Source organism: Heterodontus francisci, chromosome 28, assembly GCF_036365525.1.
Source record: "Heterodontus francisci isolate sHetFra1 chromosome 28, sHetFra1.hap1, whole genome shotgun sequence".
NCBI classification, from domain to species: Eukaryota; Metazoa; Chordata; class Chondrichthyes; order Heterodontiformes; family Heterodontidae; genus Heterodontus; species Heterodontus francisci.
The window spans coordinates 51,449,339-51,467,275 of NC_090398.1; positions in this window are offsets into that span (position 1 = coordinate 51,449,339).

Consider the following 17,937-nt stretch of genomic DNA (forward strand, 5'->3'; position numbering starts at 1 on the left):
TCTATCACTATTTGACACACTCTGACACTCTCAGACACTCACTATCACTCTCTGACACTCTCTGACACTCTCAGAGACTCACTATCACTCTCTGACACTCTCTGACACTCTCAGACACTCTCTATCACTCTCTGACACTCTCTGACACTCTCTGACACTCCCTATTACTCTCTATCACTCTCTATCACTCTCTGACACACTCTGACAATCTCTGACTCTCTCAGACACTCTCAGACACTCTCTATCACTCTCTGACTCTCACTGACACTCTCAGACACTCTCTATCACTCTCTGACACTCTCTATTACTCTCTATCACTCTCTATCACTCTCTGACACACTCTGACAATCTCTGACACTCTCAGACACTCTCAGACACTCTCTATCACTCTCTGACTCTCACTGACACTCTCAGACACTCTCTATCACTCTCTGACTCTCTCTGACACCTTCAGACACTCTCAATCACTCTCTGACACACTCAGACACCCTCTGACACTCTCAGACACTCTCTATCACTCTATATCACTCTCTGACACTATCTGACACTCTCAATCACTCTCTGACACTCTCAGACACTCTCTGACACACTCAGACACTCTCTGACACTCTCAGACACTCTCTATCACTCTCTGACACTCTCAGACACTCTCTGACACTCTCAGACACTCTCTGACACTTTCAGACACTCTCAATCACTCTCTGACACTCTCTGACACTTTCATACACTTTCAATCACTCTCTGACACACTCAGACACCCTCTGACACTCTCAGACACTCTCTATCACTCTATATCACTCTCTGACACTCTCAGACACTCTCAATCACTCTCTGACACTCTCTGACACACTCAGACACTCTCTGACACTCTCAGACACTCTCTGACACTCTCTGACACTCTGAATCACTCTCTGACACTCTCTATCACTCTCTGACACTCTCTGACACTCTCTGACACACTCAGACACTCTCTGACACTCTCTGACACTCTCTATCACACTCTGACACTCTCTATCACTCTCTATCAATCTCTGACACTCTCTGACACTCTCTGACACACTCAGACACTCTCTGACACTCTCAGACACTCTCTATCACACTCTCAGACACTCTCTATCACTCTCTATCACTCTCTATCACTCTCTGAAACTCTCTGACACTCTCTGACACACTCTGACACGCTCAGACACTCTCTATCACTCCCTATCACTCTCTGACACTCTCTCACACTCTCTGACACTCTCAGACACTCTCTATCACTCTCTATCACTCTCTGAAACTCTCTGACACTCTCTGACACTCTCTGACACTCTCAGACACTCTCAGACAATCTCTATCAATCTCTATCACTCTCTGACACTCTCTATCACTCTCTGACACTCTCTATCGCCCACTGACACTCTCTATCACTCCATGACGCTCTTTGACTCTCTCTATCACTCTATGACGCTCTCTGACACTCTCTATCACTCTCAATCACTCTCTGACACACTCAGACACTCTCTGACATTCTCAGACACTCTCTATCACTCTCTATCAATCTCTGACACGCTCTGACACACTCACACAATCTCTATCACTCTCTGGCACTATCTGACACTCTCTGACACTCTCTGACACTCTCTATCACTCTCTATCACTCTCTGACACCTTCTGACAATCTCTGAAACTCTCAGACACTCTCTATCAGTCTCTGACACTCACTGACACTCTCAGACACACTCTATCACTCTCGATAACTCTCTGACACACTCAGACACTCTCTCTCACTCTCTGACACTTTCTGACTCTCTCTGACACTCTCTATCACTCTTTAACACTCTCTATCACTCTCTGACACACTCTGACAATCTCTGACACTCTCAGACACTCTCAGACACTCTCTATCACTCTCTGACACTCACTGACACGCTCAGACAATCTCTGTCATTCTCAGACAACCTCTATCACTCTCTGACACTCTCTGACATACTCTGAATCTCTCTGACACTCTCTGACACTGTCTGTCACTCTATGACACTCTCTGACACTCTCTATCCATCTCTGACGCACTCTGACACTCTCTGACACTCTCAGACACTCTCTATCACTCTATATCACTCTCTGACACTCTCAGACACTCTCTATCACTCACTGACACTCTCTGACTCTCTATGACACTCTCTATCACTCTCTATCACTCTATATCACTCTCAGACAATCTCAGACACTCTCTATCACTCTATGACGCTCTCTGACACTCTCTATCACTCTCTATCACTCTGACACTCTCTGACACTCTCTATCACTCTCTATCACTCTCTGACACTCTCAGACACTCTCTATCACTCACTGACACTCTCTGACTCTCTATGACACTCTCTATCACTCTCTATCACTCTATATCACTCTCAGACAATCTCAGACACTCTCTATCACTCTATGACGCTCTCTGACACTCTCTATCACTCTCTATCACTCTGACACTCTCTGACACACTCAGACACTCTCTGACACTCTCAGACACTCTCTATCACTCTCAGACACTCTCTATCACTCTCAGACACTCTCTATCACTCTCTGACACTCTATGACTCTCTCTGACACTCTCTATCACTCCATGACGCTCTCTGACACTCTCTATCACTCTATGACACTCTCTGACACACTCAGACACTCTCTGACACTCTCAGACACTCTCTATCACTCTCTGAAACTCTCTGACACTCTCTAACACTCTCTATCACTCTCTGACACGCTCTGACACACTCAGACACTCTCTGACACTCTCAGACACTTTCTATCACTCTCTGACACTCTCTGACTCTCTCTGACACTCTCTATCACTCTCTATCACTCTCTATCACTCTCAGACACTCTCAGACACCCTCTGACACGCTCAGACACTCTCTATCACTCTATGACGCTCTCTGACACTCTCTATCACTCTATGACGCTCTGTGACACTCTCTATCACTCTCTATCACTCTCTATCACTCTCTGACACTCTCTGACGCACTCATACACTCTCTGACACTCTCAGACACTCACTGTCACTCTCCATCACACTCTGACAGTCTATATCACTCTCTATCACTCTCTGACTCTCTGAGACACTCTCAGGCACTCTCTATCACTCTCTGACACTCTCAGCCACTCTCTATCACTCTCTGACACTCTCAGACACTCCCCATCACTCTCTATCACTCCCTGACACGCTCTGACACGCTCAGACACTCTCTGACACGCTCAGACACTCTCTATCACTCTCTATCACTCTCTGACACTCTCAGACACTCTCTATCACTCTCTGACACTCTCTGACACTCTCTGACACTCTCTGACTCTCTCTATCGCTCTCTGACACACTGTGACAATCTCAGACACTCTCAGACACTCTCAGACACTCTCTATCACTGTTTGACACACTCTGACACTCTCAGACACTCACTATCACTCTCTGACACTCTCTGACACTCTCAGACACTCACTGTCACTCTCCATCACACTCTGACAGTCTATATCACTCTCTATCACTCTCTGACTCTCTGAGACACTCTCAGGCACTCTCTATCACTCTCTGACACTCTCAGCCACTCTCTATCACTCTCTGACACTCTCAGACACTCCCCATCACTCTCTATCACTCCCTGACACGCTCTGACACGCTCAGACACTCTCTGACACGCTCAGACACTCTCTATCACTCTCTATCACTCTCTGACACTCTCAGACACTCTCTATCACTCTCTGACACTCTCTGACACTCTCTGACACTCTCTGACTCTCTCTATCGCTCTCTGACACACTGTGACAATCTCAGACACTCTCAGACACTCTCAGACACTCTCTATCACTATTTGACACACTCTGACACTCTCAGACACTCACTATCACTCTCTGACACTCTCTGACACTCTCAGAGACTCACTATCACTCTCTGACACTCTCTGACACTCTCAGACACTCTCTATCACTCTCTGACACTCTCTGACACTCTCTGACACTCCCTATTACTCTCTATCACTCTCTATCACTCTCTGACACACTCTGACAATCTCTGACACTCTCAGACACTCTCAGAAACTCTCTATCACTCTCTGACTCTCACTGACATTCTCAGACACTCTCTATCACTCTCTGACACTCTCTATTACTCTCTATCACTCTCTATCACTCTCTGACACACTCTGACAATCTCTGACACTCTCAGACACTCTCAGACACTCTCTATCACTCTCTGACTCTCACTGAAACTCTCAGACACACTCTATCACTCTCTGACTCTCTCTGACACTTTCAGACACTCTCAATCACTCTCTGACACACTCAGACAGCCTCTGACACTCTCAGACACTCTCTGACACTCTCTGACACTCTCAATCACTCTCTGACACTCTCAGACACTCTCTGACACACTCAGACACTCTCTGACACTCTCAGACACTCTCTATCACTCTCAGACACTCTCTATCACTCTCTGACACACTCAGACACCCTCTGACACTCTCAGACACTCTCTATCACTCTATATCACTCTCTGACACTCTCTGACACTCTCTGACACTCTCTGACACTTTCAGACACTCTCAATCACTCTCTGACACACTCAGACACTCTCTGACACTCTCAGACTCTTTCTATCACTCTCTGACACTCTCTGACACTCTCAATCACTCTCTGACACTCTCAGACACTCTCTGACACACTCAGACACTCTCTGACACTCTCAGACACTCTCTATCACTCTCTGACACTCTCTGACACTCTCTGACACTCTCAGACACTCTCTGACACTCTCTGACACACTCAGACACTCTCTGACACTCTCAGACACTCTCTATCACACTCTGACACTCTCTATCACTCTCTATCAATCTCTGACACGCTCTGACACACTCACACAATCTCTATCACTCTCTGGCACTATCTGACACTCTCTGAAACTATCTGACACTCTCTATCACTCTCTATCACTCTCTGAAACCCTCTGACAATCTCTGACACTCTCAAGCACTCTCTATCACTCTCTGACACTCACTGACACTCTCAGACACTCTCTATCACTCTCTATAACTCTCTGACACACTCAGACACACTCTCTCACTCTCTGACACTCTCTGACACTCTCTGACACTCTCTATCACTCTTTATCACTCTCTATCACTCTCTGACACACTCTGTCAATCTCTGACACTCACTGACACTCTCAGACACACTCTGTCACTCTCAGACACTATCAGACATTCTCTATCACTCTCTGACACTCTCTCACATACTCTGACACTATCTGACACTCTCAGACACTCTCTGACACTCTCTGACACTCTCTATCACTCTATTACACTCTCTGACACTCTCAGACACTCTCTACCACTCTCTATCACTCACTGATACACTCTGAAAGTCACTGACGCTCTCAGAAACTCTCAGACACTCTCTGTCACTCTCAGACACTCTCTATCACCCTCTGACACTCTCAGACACTCTCTATCACTCTCTGACACTCTCAGACACTCTCTATCACTCTCTGACACTCTCTGACACTCTCCATTACTCTCTGACACTCTCAGCCACTCTCTATCACTCTCTATTACTCTCTGACACTCTCTGACACTCTCTGACACTCTGTATCACTCTCTGATACTCGCAGACTCTCTCTATCACTCTCTGACACTCTATATCACTCTCTGTCACTCTCTGACACTCTCTGACGCACTCTGACACTCTCAGACAGTCTATATCACTCTCTATCACTCTCTGACACTCTCTGACACTCTCAGACACTCTCTATCAAACTCTATCACTCTCTGACACTCTCTATCGCTCTCTGATACTCTCTATCACTCTATGACACTCTCTATCACTCTATGACGCTCGCTGACACTCTCTAGCTCTCTCTATCATTCTCTTACACCCTCTGACAGTGTCTGACACTCTCAGACGCTCTCAGATACTCTCTATCACTCTCTGACACTCTCTGACACTCTCAGACACTCCCAATCACTCTCTGACACTCTCAGCCACTCTCTATTACTCTCTGACTCTCTCTATCACTCTCTGACAAGCTCTGATACTCTCTGACACTCTCTGAAACTCTCTAACACTCTCAGACACTCTCAATCACTCTCTGACACTCTCAGACTCCGTCTATCACTCGCTGACATGCTCTGACACTCTCTGACATGCTCTCTGACAATCTCTGACACTCTCTATCACACTCGGTCACTCTCTGACACTCTCTATCTCTCTCTGACGTTCTCAGACACTCTCTATCGCTCTCTGACAATCTTAGACACCCTCAATCACTCTCAGACAATCTATATCACACTCTCTGACACGCTCTGACACTCTCAATCACTCTCTGACTCTCTCAGACTCTCTCAGACATTCTCAATGACTCTCAATCACTCTCTGACACTCTCTGACTCTCTCAGACACTCTCTATCACTCTCTGACACACTCAGACAGCCTCTGACACTCTCAGACACTCTCTGACACTCTCTGACACTCTCAATGACTCTCTGACACTCTCAGACACTCTCTGACACACTCAGACACTCTCTGACACTCTCAGACACTCTCTATCACTCTCTGACACTCTCAGACACTCTCAGACACTCTCTGACACTTTCAGACACTCTCAATCACTCTCTGACACTCTCTGACACTTTCATACACTTTCAATCACTCTCTGACACACTCAGACACCCTCTGACACTCTCAGACACTCTCTATCACTCTATATCACTCTCTGACACTCTCTGACACTCTCTGACACTCTCTGACACTTTCAGACACTCTCAATCACTCTCTGACACACTCAGACACTCTCTGACACTCTCAGACTCTTTCTATCACTCTCTGACACTCTCGGACACTCTCAATCACTCTCTGACACTCTCAGACACTCTCTGACACTCTCAGACACTCTCTGACACTCTCAGACACTCTCTATCACTCTATATCACTCTCTGACACTCTCTGACACTCTCTGACACTCTCTGACACTTTCAGACACTCTCAATCACTCTCTGACACACTCAGACACTCTCTGACACTCTCAGACTCTTTCTATCACTCTCTGACACTCTCGGACACTCTCAATCACTCTCTGACACTCTCAGACACTCTCTGACACACTCAGACACTCTCTGACACTCTCAGACACTCTCTATCACTCTCTGACACTCTCTGACACTCTCTGACACTCTCTGACACTTTCAGACACTCTCAATCACTCTCTGACACTCTCAGACACTCTCTGACACACTCAGACACTCTCTGACACTCTCTGACACTCTCTGACACTCTGAATCACTCTCTGACACTCTCCATCACTCTCTGACACTCTCTGACACTCTCTGACACACTCAGACACTCTCTGACACTCTCAGACACTCTCTATCACACTCTGACACTCTCTATCACTCTCTATCAATCTCTGACACGCTCTGACACACTCACACAATCTCTATCACTCTCTGGCACTATCTGACACTCTCTGAAACTATCTGACACTCTCTATCACTCTCTATCACTCTCTGAAACCCTCTGACAATCTCTGACACTCTCAAGCACTCTCTATCACTCTCTGACACTCACTGACACTCTCAGACACTCTCTATCACTCTCTATAACTCTCTGACACACTCAGACACACTCTCTCACTCTCTGACACTCTCTGACACTCTCTGACACTCTCTATCACTCTTTATCACTCTCTATCACTCTCTGACACACTCTGTCAATCTCTGACACTCACTGACACTCTCAGACACACTCTGTCACTCTCAGACACTATCAGACATTCTCTATCACTCTCTGACACTCTCTCACATACTCTGACACTATCTGACACTCTCAGACACTCTCTGACACTCTCTGACACTCTCTATCACTCTATTACACTCTCTGACACTCTCAGACACTCTCTACCACTCTCTATCACTCACTGATACACTCTGAAAGTCACTGACGCTCTCAGAAACTCTCAGACACTCTCTGTCACTCTCAGACACTCTCTATCACTCTCTATCACTTTCTATCACTCTCTGACACTCTCTGACACTCTCTGACTCTCTGAGACACTCTCAGACAATCTCTATCACCCTCTGACACTCTCAGACACTCTCTATCACTCTCTGACACTCTCAGACACTCTCTATCACTCTCTGACACTCTCTGACACTCTCCATTACTCTCTGACACTCTCAGCCACTCTCTATCACTCTCTATTACTCTCTGACACTCTCTGACACTCTCTGACACTCTGTATCACTCTCTGATACTCGCAGACTCTCTCTATCACTCTCTGACACTCTATATCACTCTCTGTCACTCTCTGACACTCTCTGACGCACACTGACACTCTCAGACAGTCTATATCACTCTCTATCACTCTCTGACACTCTCTGACACTCTCAGACACTCTCTATCAAACTCTATCACTCTCTGACACTCTCTATCGCTCTCTGATACTCTCTATCACTCTATGACACTCTCTATCACTCTATGACGCTCGCTGACACTCTCTAGCTCTCTCTATCATTCTCTTACACCCTCTGACACTGTCTGACACTCTCAGACGCTCTCAGATACTCTCTATCACTCTCTGACACTCTCTGACACTCTCAGACACTCCCAATCACTCTCTGACACTCTCAGCCACTCTCTATTACTCTCTGACTCTCTCCATCACTCTCTGACAAGCTCTGATACTCTCTGACACTCTCTGAAACTCTCTAACACTCTCAGACACTCTCAATCACTCTCTGACACTCTCAGACTCCGTCTATCACTCTCTGACATGCTCTGACACTCTCTGACATGCTCTCTGACAATCTCTGACACTCTCTATCACACTCGGTCACTCTCTGACACTCTCTATCTCTCTCTGACGTTCTCAGACACTCTCTATCACTCTCTGACAATCTTAGACACCCTCAATCACTCTCAGACAATCTATATCACACTCTCTGACACGCTCTGACACTCTCAATCACTCTCTGACTCTCTCAGACTCTCTCAGACATTCTCAATGACTCTCAATCACTCTCTGACACTCTCTGACTCTCTCAGACACTCTCTATCACTCTCTGACACTCTCTGACACCCTCTGACAATCTCTGACACTCTCTATCATTCTCTGACACTCTCTGACACTCTGTGACACTCACTGACATTCTCTGACACTCTCTATCAGTCTCTGACACACTGTATCACTCTCTGACACTCTCAGACACTCTCTATCTCTCTCTGACACTCTCTATCACTCTCTGACTCTCTCAGACTCTCTCAGACTCTCTCAGACATTCTCAATGACTCTCAATCACTCTCTGACACTCTCTGACTCTCTCAGACACTCTCTATCACTCTCTGACACTCTCTGACACCCTCTGACAATCTCTGACACTCTCTATCATTCTCTGACACTCTCTGACACTCTGTGACACTCTCTGACATTCTCTGACACTCTCTATCAGTCTCTGACACACTGTATCACTCTCTGACACTCTCAGACACTCTCTATCTCTCTCTGACACTCTCTATCACTCTCTGAATCTCTCAGACACTCTCAGACACTCTCAATCACGCTCTGACACTATCTATCAGTTTCAGACACTCTCAATCACTCTCAAACACTCTCAGACAATCCCTATCACTCTCTGACTCTCTCTATCACTCTCTGACAAGCTCTGACACTCTCTGACACTCTCTTTCACTCTCTGAAACTCTGTAACACTCTCAGATACTCTCAATCACTCTCTGACACTCTCAGACACTCCCAATCACTCTCTGACACTCTCTGACTCCGTCCATCACTCTCTGACATGCTCTGACATGCTCTGACACTCTCTGACACTCTCTGACACTCTCTATCACACTCGGTCACTCTCTGACACTCTCTGACATTGTCTATCACTCTCTGACATTCTCAGACACTCTCTATCACTCTCTGACACTCTTAGACACCCTCAATCACTCTCAGACACTCTATATCACACTCTCTGACAAGCTCTGACACTCTGAATCACTCTCTGACTCTCTCAGACGCTCTTAGACATTCTCAATGACTCTCAATCACACTCTGACACTCTCTGACACTCTCAGACACTCTCTACCACTCTCTGACACCCTCTGACACTCTCTGACACTCTCTATCACTCTCGATCCCTCTCTGACACTCAGTGACACTCTGTGACACTCTCTGACACTCTCAGACACTCTCTATCTCTCTCTGACACTCTCTATCACTCGCTGACTCTCTCAGACACTCTCAGACACTCTCAATCACTCTCTGACACTATCTATCAGTCTCTGACACTCTCTGACACTCTCAGACGCTCTCAGACACTCTCTATCACTCTCTGACACTTTCTGACACTCTCTGACACTCTCTATCACTCTCTGACATTCTCAATCACTCTCCGATACTCTCCATCACTCTCTGACACTTTCAGACACTCTTAATCACTCTCTGACAGTGTTTGACACTCTCAGACACTCTCAGACACTTTATATCACTCTCTGACACTCTCAGACAGTCTCTGACACTTCCTATCACTCGCTGACACTCTCTGACACTCTCAGAGACTCTCAGATAGTCTCAGACACTTTCTATCACTCCCTGACACTGTCTGACAATCTCTGACACTCTCAGACACTCTCTTTCACTCTCTATCCCTCCATGACACTCCCTATCACTCCCTAACACTCTCAGATACTCTATGGCACTCTCTTTCACTCTCCATCACTCTCTGACACTGTCAGACACTCTCAGACTCTCTCAGACACTATCTATCACTCTATGAAACTCTCTGACACTCTCTATCACTCTCTGGCACACTCTGAATCTCTCTGACACTCTCTGACACTCTCTATCACTCTCTGACACTCTCTGACACTCTCTGACAATCTCAGACACTCTCTGACACTCTCTATGACTCTCTGACACTGTCTGACACTTTCAGACACTCTCTACCACTCTCTATCACTCTCTGACACTCTTTGAGACTCTCTGACACTCTCTGACACTCCCTGACACTCTCCATCACTCTCTGACACTCTCTGGCACTCTCTGACAATCTCAGACACTGTCTGACGCTCTCTATGACTCTCTGACACTGTCTGGCACTTTCAGACACTCTCAGACACACTCATACACTGTCTGGCGCTCTCTGGCACTCTCTATCACTCTCTGGCACTCTCTATCACTCTCTGACACTCTCAGACTCTCCCTGACGCTCTCAGACTCTCTCTGACACTCTCTAACACTCTCTGACACTCTCTGACACTCTCAGACACTCTCTGACACTCTCAGACGCTCTCTGACACTCTCTATCACTCTCTGACTCTCTATATCACTTTCTGACACAGCCTGACACACACTGACACTCTCAGGCACTCTCTGAAACTCTCTATCACTCTCTGAAACTTTCTGACACTCGCAGACACTCTGAGACACTCTCAGACACTGTCAGACACTTTCTGTCACTCTCTGACACTCTCTGTCACTCTCTATCACTCCCAGGCACTCTCTATCACTCTCTACCACTCTCTACCACTCTCTGTCATTCTCTGTCGCTCTCTATCACTCTCTGACTTTCTCTGACTCTCTCTGAAACTCTCAGACACTCTCTGACTCTCTCAGACCCTCTCAGACACCATCTGACACTTTCTATCACTCTCTGACAAACTCAGCCACTCTCTGTCACTTTCTATCACTCCCTGACACTGTTTGACACTGTCTGACACTCTCAGACAATCTCAGACACTTTCTATCACTCTCTGACACTCTCAGACACTCTCTGACACTTTCTATCACTCGCGGACACTCTCTGACACTCTCAGAGACTCTCAGACAGTCGCAGACACTTTCTACCACTCTCTGACACTGTCTGACAATCTCTGACACTCTCAGACACTCACTTTCACTCTCTATCACTCTATGACACTCCCTATCCCTCCCTTACACTCTCAGATTCTCTATGACAATCTCTTTCACTCTCCAACACTCTCAGACACTCTCAGACACCATCTGACACTCTCAGACTCTCTCAGACATTCGCAGACACTCTCGATCAATATCTATCACTCTCTGACACACTCTGACACTGCCTATCACTCTTTGACACTCTCTGACACTCACTATCACTCTCTATCACTCTCTGGCACACTCTGACACTCTCTGGCGCTCTCAGACACTCTCTATCACTCTCTATCACTCTCTGACACACTCTGACAGTCTCTGACACTCTCAGACAGTCTCAGACACTCTCTATCACTCTCAGACACTCTCTATCGCTCTCTATCACTCTCTGACACTCTCTGACACTCTCTATCACTCTCTGACACTCTCAGACACTCTCTATCACTCACTGACACTCTCTATCACTCTCTGACACTCTCTGACACAATCTGACACACTCAGACACTCTATCACTCTGCATCACTCTCTGTCACTCTCTGACACACTCTGACACTCTCTGACACTCTCTGACAGTCTCAGACACTCTCTATCACTCTCAGACACTCTCTATCGCTCTCTATCACTCTCTGACACTCTCTGACACTCTCTATCACTCTCTGACACTCTCAGACACTCTCTATCACTCACTGACACTCTCTATCACTCTCTGACACTCTCTGACACAATCTGACACACTCAGACACTCTATCACTCTGCATCACTCTCTGTCACTCTCTGACACACTCTGACACTCTCTGACACTCTCTGACACTCTCTGACAATCTCTGACATTCTCTCTCACTCTCTGAAACACTCCGTCTCTCACAGACACTCTCAGACACTCTTGATCACTCTCTGACATACTCTATCACTCTCTGACACTCAAAGACACCCAAAGACACTCTCTATCACTCTCTGACACTCTCTGACTCTCTCTGACTCTCTCTGACTCTCTCAGACACTCTCTGACACTTTCTATCACTCTCTGAACCTCTCAGACACACTCTGACAATTTCTATCACTCTCTGAAACTCTCTGACACTCTCAGAGACTCTCAGACAGTCTCAGACACTTTCTCTCACTCTCTGACACTGTCTGACAATCTCTGACACTCTCAGACACTCTCTTTCACTCTCTATCCCTCTATGACACTCCCTATAACTCCCTCACAATCTCAGATTCTCTATGACACTCTCTTTCACTCTCCATCACTCTCTGACACTGTCAGACACTCTCTGACACTCTCAGACTCTCTCAGAAAATATCTATCACTCTATGAAACTCTCCGACACTCTCTATCACTCTCTGGCACAATCTGAATCGCTCTCTGACACTCTCTGACACTCTCTATCACTCTCTGACACTCACGGACACTCTCAGACTCGCTCAGACACTCTCAGGCACTCTCTATCACTCTCTATCACTCTCTGACAATCTCTGACTCTCTGAGACACTCTCAGACACTCTCAGACACTCTCTATCACTCCCTGACACTCTCAGACACTCTCTATCGCTCTCTATCACTCTCTGACACGCTCTGATGCACTCAGACACTCTCTGACACGCTCAGACACTCTATATCACTCTCTATCACCCTCTGACACTCTCAGACACTCTCTATCACTCTCTGACACTCTCTGACTCTCTGAGACACTCTCAGACACTCTCTAGCACTCTCTGACAATCTCAGACACTCTCTATCACTCTCTGACACTCTCAGACACTCCCTATCACTCTATATCACTCTCTGACACACTCAGACACTCTCTGATATGCTCAGACACTCTCTATCACTCTCTATCACTCTCTGACACTCTCAGACACTCTCTATCACTGTCTGACACTATCTGACAATCTCTGACACTCTCAGACACTCTCAGACACTCTCTATCACTCTCTGACACTCTCAGACACTCTCTATCACTCTCTGACACTCTCTGACTCTCTCTGACACTCTCTATCACTCTCTGTCACTCTCAGACACTCTCTGACACTCTCTATCAATCTATGACGCTCTCTATCACTCTCTATCACTCTCTATCACTCTCTGACACACTCAGACAATCTCTGACCCTCTCAGACACTCTCTATCACTCTCTATCACTCTCAGCACACTCTATCACTCTCTGACACTCTATGACTTTCTCTGTCACTCTCTACCACTCTCTATCACTCCATGACGCTCTCTGACACTCTCTATCACTCTATGACGCTCTATGACAATCTCTATCACTCTCCATCACTCTCTGACACTCTCTGACACTCTCAGACACTCTCTGTCACTCTCTGAAACTCTCTGACACTCTCTATCACTCTCTGACACGCTCTGACACACTCAGACACTCTCTGACACTCTCAGACACTCTCTATCACTCTCTGACACTCTCTGACTCTCTCTGACACTCTCTATCACTCTCAGACACTCTCAGACGCTCTCTGACACGCTCAGACACTCTCTAACACTCTCTGACGCTCTCTGACATTCTCTATCACTCTATGACGCTCTCTGAAACTCTCTATCACTCTCTATCACTCTGTGACACTCTCTGACACACTCATACACTCTCTGACACTCTCAGACACTCTCTATCACTCTCTGACACTCACTGACACTCTCTATTACTCTCTATCACTCTCTATCACTCTCTGACACACTCTGACCATCGCTGACACTCTCAGACACTCTCTAACACTCTCCGACACTCACTGACACTCTCAGTCACTCTCTGTCACTCTCAGACACTCTCAGACACTCTCTATCACACTCTGACACTCTCTGACACTCTCAGACACTCTCTGACACTCTCGATCACTCTATGACACTCTCTGACACTCTCTGACACTCTCTATCAATCTCTGACACACTCTGACGCTCTCTGACAGTCTCAGACACACTCTATCACTCTCTGACACTCACTGACACTCTCAGACACTCTCTATCACTCTCCATCACTCTCTATCACTCTCTGACACTCTCTGACACTCTGTGACTCGCTGAGACATTCTCAGACACTCTCTGACACTCTCTGACACTCTCAGACACTCTGTGACTCTCTGAGACACTCTCAGACACTCTCCATCACTCTCTGACACTCTCAGACACTCTCTTTCACTCTCTGACACTCTCAGACACACTGAGACAAACTCTATCACTCTCTGACACTCACTGACACTCTCAGACACTCTCTGTCACTCTCAGACACTCTCTATCACTCTCTATCACTCTCTGACACTCTCTGACTCTCTGAGACCCTCTCAGACAATCTCTGACACTCGCAGACACACTCTATCACTCTCTGACACTCTCAGACACTCTCTATCACTCTCTGACACTCTCTATCACTCTCTATCACTCTCTGACACGCTCTGAGGCACTCAGACACTCTCTGACACTCTCAGACACTCTCTATCACTCTCTGACACTCTCTGACTCTCTGAGACACTCTCAGACACTCTCTATCACTCTCTGAAACTCTCAGACACTCTCTATCACTCTCTGACACTCTCAGACACTCCCTATCACTCTCTATCACTCTCTGACACACTCAGAAACTCTCTGACACGCTCAGACACTCTCTATCACTCTCTATCACTCTCTAACACTCTCAGACACTCTCTATCACTGTCTGACACTATCTGACACTCTCTGAAACTCTCTGACACTCTCTATCACTCTCTGACACTCTCTGACAATCTCTGACACTCTCAGACACTCTCAGACACTCTCTATCACTCTCTGACACTCTCAGACACTCTCTATCACTCTCTGACACTCTCTGACTCTCTCTGACACTCTCTATCACTCTCAGACACTCTCAGACACTCTCGATCACTCCATGACGCTCTCTATCACTCTCCATCACTCTATATCACTCTCTCACAATCTCTGACACACTCAGACCATCTCTGACACTCTCAGACACTCTCTATCACTCTCTATCACTCTCAGACACACTCTATCACTCTCTGACACTCTATGACTCTCTCTGACACTCTCTATCACTCTCTATCACTCTATGACGCTCTCTGACACTCTCTATCACTCTATGACGCTCTCTGACACTCTCTATCACTCTCTATCACTCTCTGACACTCTCTGACACACTCAAACCTCTCTGACACTCTCAGACAATCTCTATAACTCTCTATCACTCTCTGACATTCTCTATCACTCTCTATCACTCTCTGACACTCTCTGACACTCTCAATCACTCTCTGACTGTCTCTGACACTCTCAGACATTCTCAATGACTCTCAATCACTCTCTGACACTCTCTGACACTCTCTGACACTTTCAATCACTCTCTGACACTCTCTGACACTCTCAGACACTCTCTATCACTCTCTGACACTGTCTGACACCCTCTGACATTCTCTGACACTCTCTATCACTCTCTGTCCCTCTCTGACACTCTCTGACACTCTGTGACACTGTCTGACATTCTCTGACACTCTTTATCAGTCTCTGACATTCTCTGACACGCTCTATCACTCTCTGACACACTGTACCACTCTCTGACACTCTCAGACACTCTCTATCTCTCTCTGACACTCTCTATCAATCTCTGACAATCTCAGACACTCTCAATCACTCTCTGACACTATCTATCAGTCTCTGGCACTCTCTGACACTGTCTGACACTCTCAGACGCTCTCAGATACTCTCTATCACTCTCTGACACTCTCTGACACTCTCAGACACTCCCAATCACTCTCTGACACTCTCAGCCACTCCCTATTACTCTCTGACTCTCTCTATCACTCTCTGACAAGCTCTGATACTCTCTGACACTCTCTGAAACTCTCTAACACTCTCAGACACTCTCAATCACTCTCTGACACTCTCAGACTCCGTCTATCACTCTCTGACATGCTCTGACACTCTCTGACATGCTCTCTGACACTCTCTGACACTCTCTATCACACTCGGTCACTCTCTGACACTCTCTATCTATCTCTGACGTTCTCAGACACTCTCTATCACTCTCTGACAATCTTAGACACCCTCAATCACTCTCAGACAATCGATATCACACTCTCTGACACGCTCTGACACTCTCAGTCACTCTCTGACTCTCTCAGACTCTCTCAGACATTCTCAATGACTCTCAATCACTCTCTGACACTCTCTGACTCTCTCAGACACTCTCTATCACTCTCTGACACTCTCTGACACCCTCTGACAATCTCTGACACTCTCTATCATTCTCTGACACTCTCTGACATTCTGTGACACTCTCTGACATTCTCTGACACTCTCTATCAGTCTCTGACACACTGTATCACTCTCTGACACTCTCAGACACTCTCTATCTCTCTCTGACACTCTCTATCACTCTCTGACTCTCTCAGACACTCTCAGACACTCTCAATCACGCTCTGACACTATCTATCAGTTTCAGACACTCTCAATCACTCTCAAACACTCTCAGACAATCCCTATCACTCTCTGACTCTCTCTATCACTCTCTGACAAGCTCTGACACTCTCTGACACTCTCTTTCACTCTCTGAACTCTGTAACACTCTCAGATACTCTCAATCACTCTCTGACACTCTCAGATACTCCCAATCACTCTCTGACACTCTCTGACTCCGTCCATCACTCTCTGACATGCTCTGACATGCTCTGACACTCTCTGACACTCTCTGACACTCTCTGTCACACTCGGTCACTCTCTGACACTCTCTGACATTGTCTATCACTCTCTGACATTCTCAGACACTCTCTATCACTCTCTGACACTCTTAGACACCCTCAATCACTCTCAAACACTCTATATCACACTCTCTGACAAGCTCTGACACTCTGAATCACACTCTGACTCTCTCAGACGCTCTCAGACATTCTCAATGACTCTCAATCACACTCTGACACTCTCTGACACTCTCAGACACTCTCTATCACTCTCTGACACTCTCTGACACCCTCTGACAATCTCTGACACTCTCTATCACTCTCGAACCCTCTCTGACACTCAGTGACAC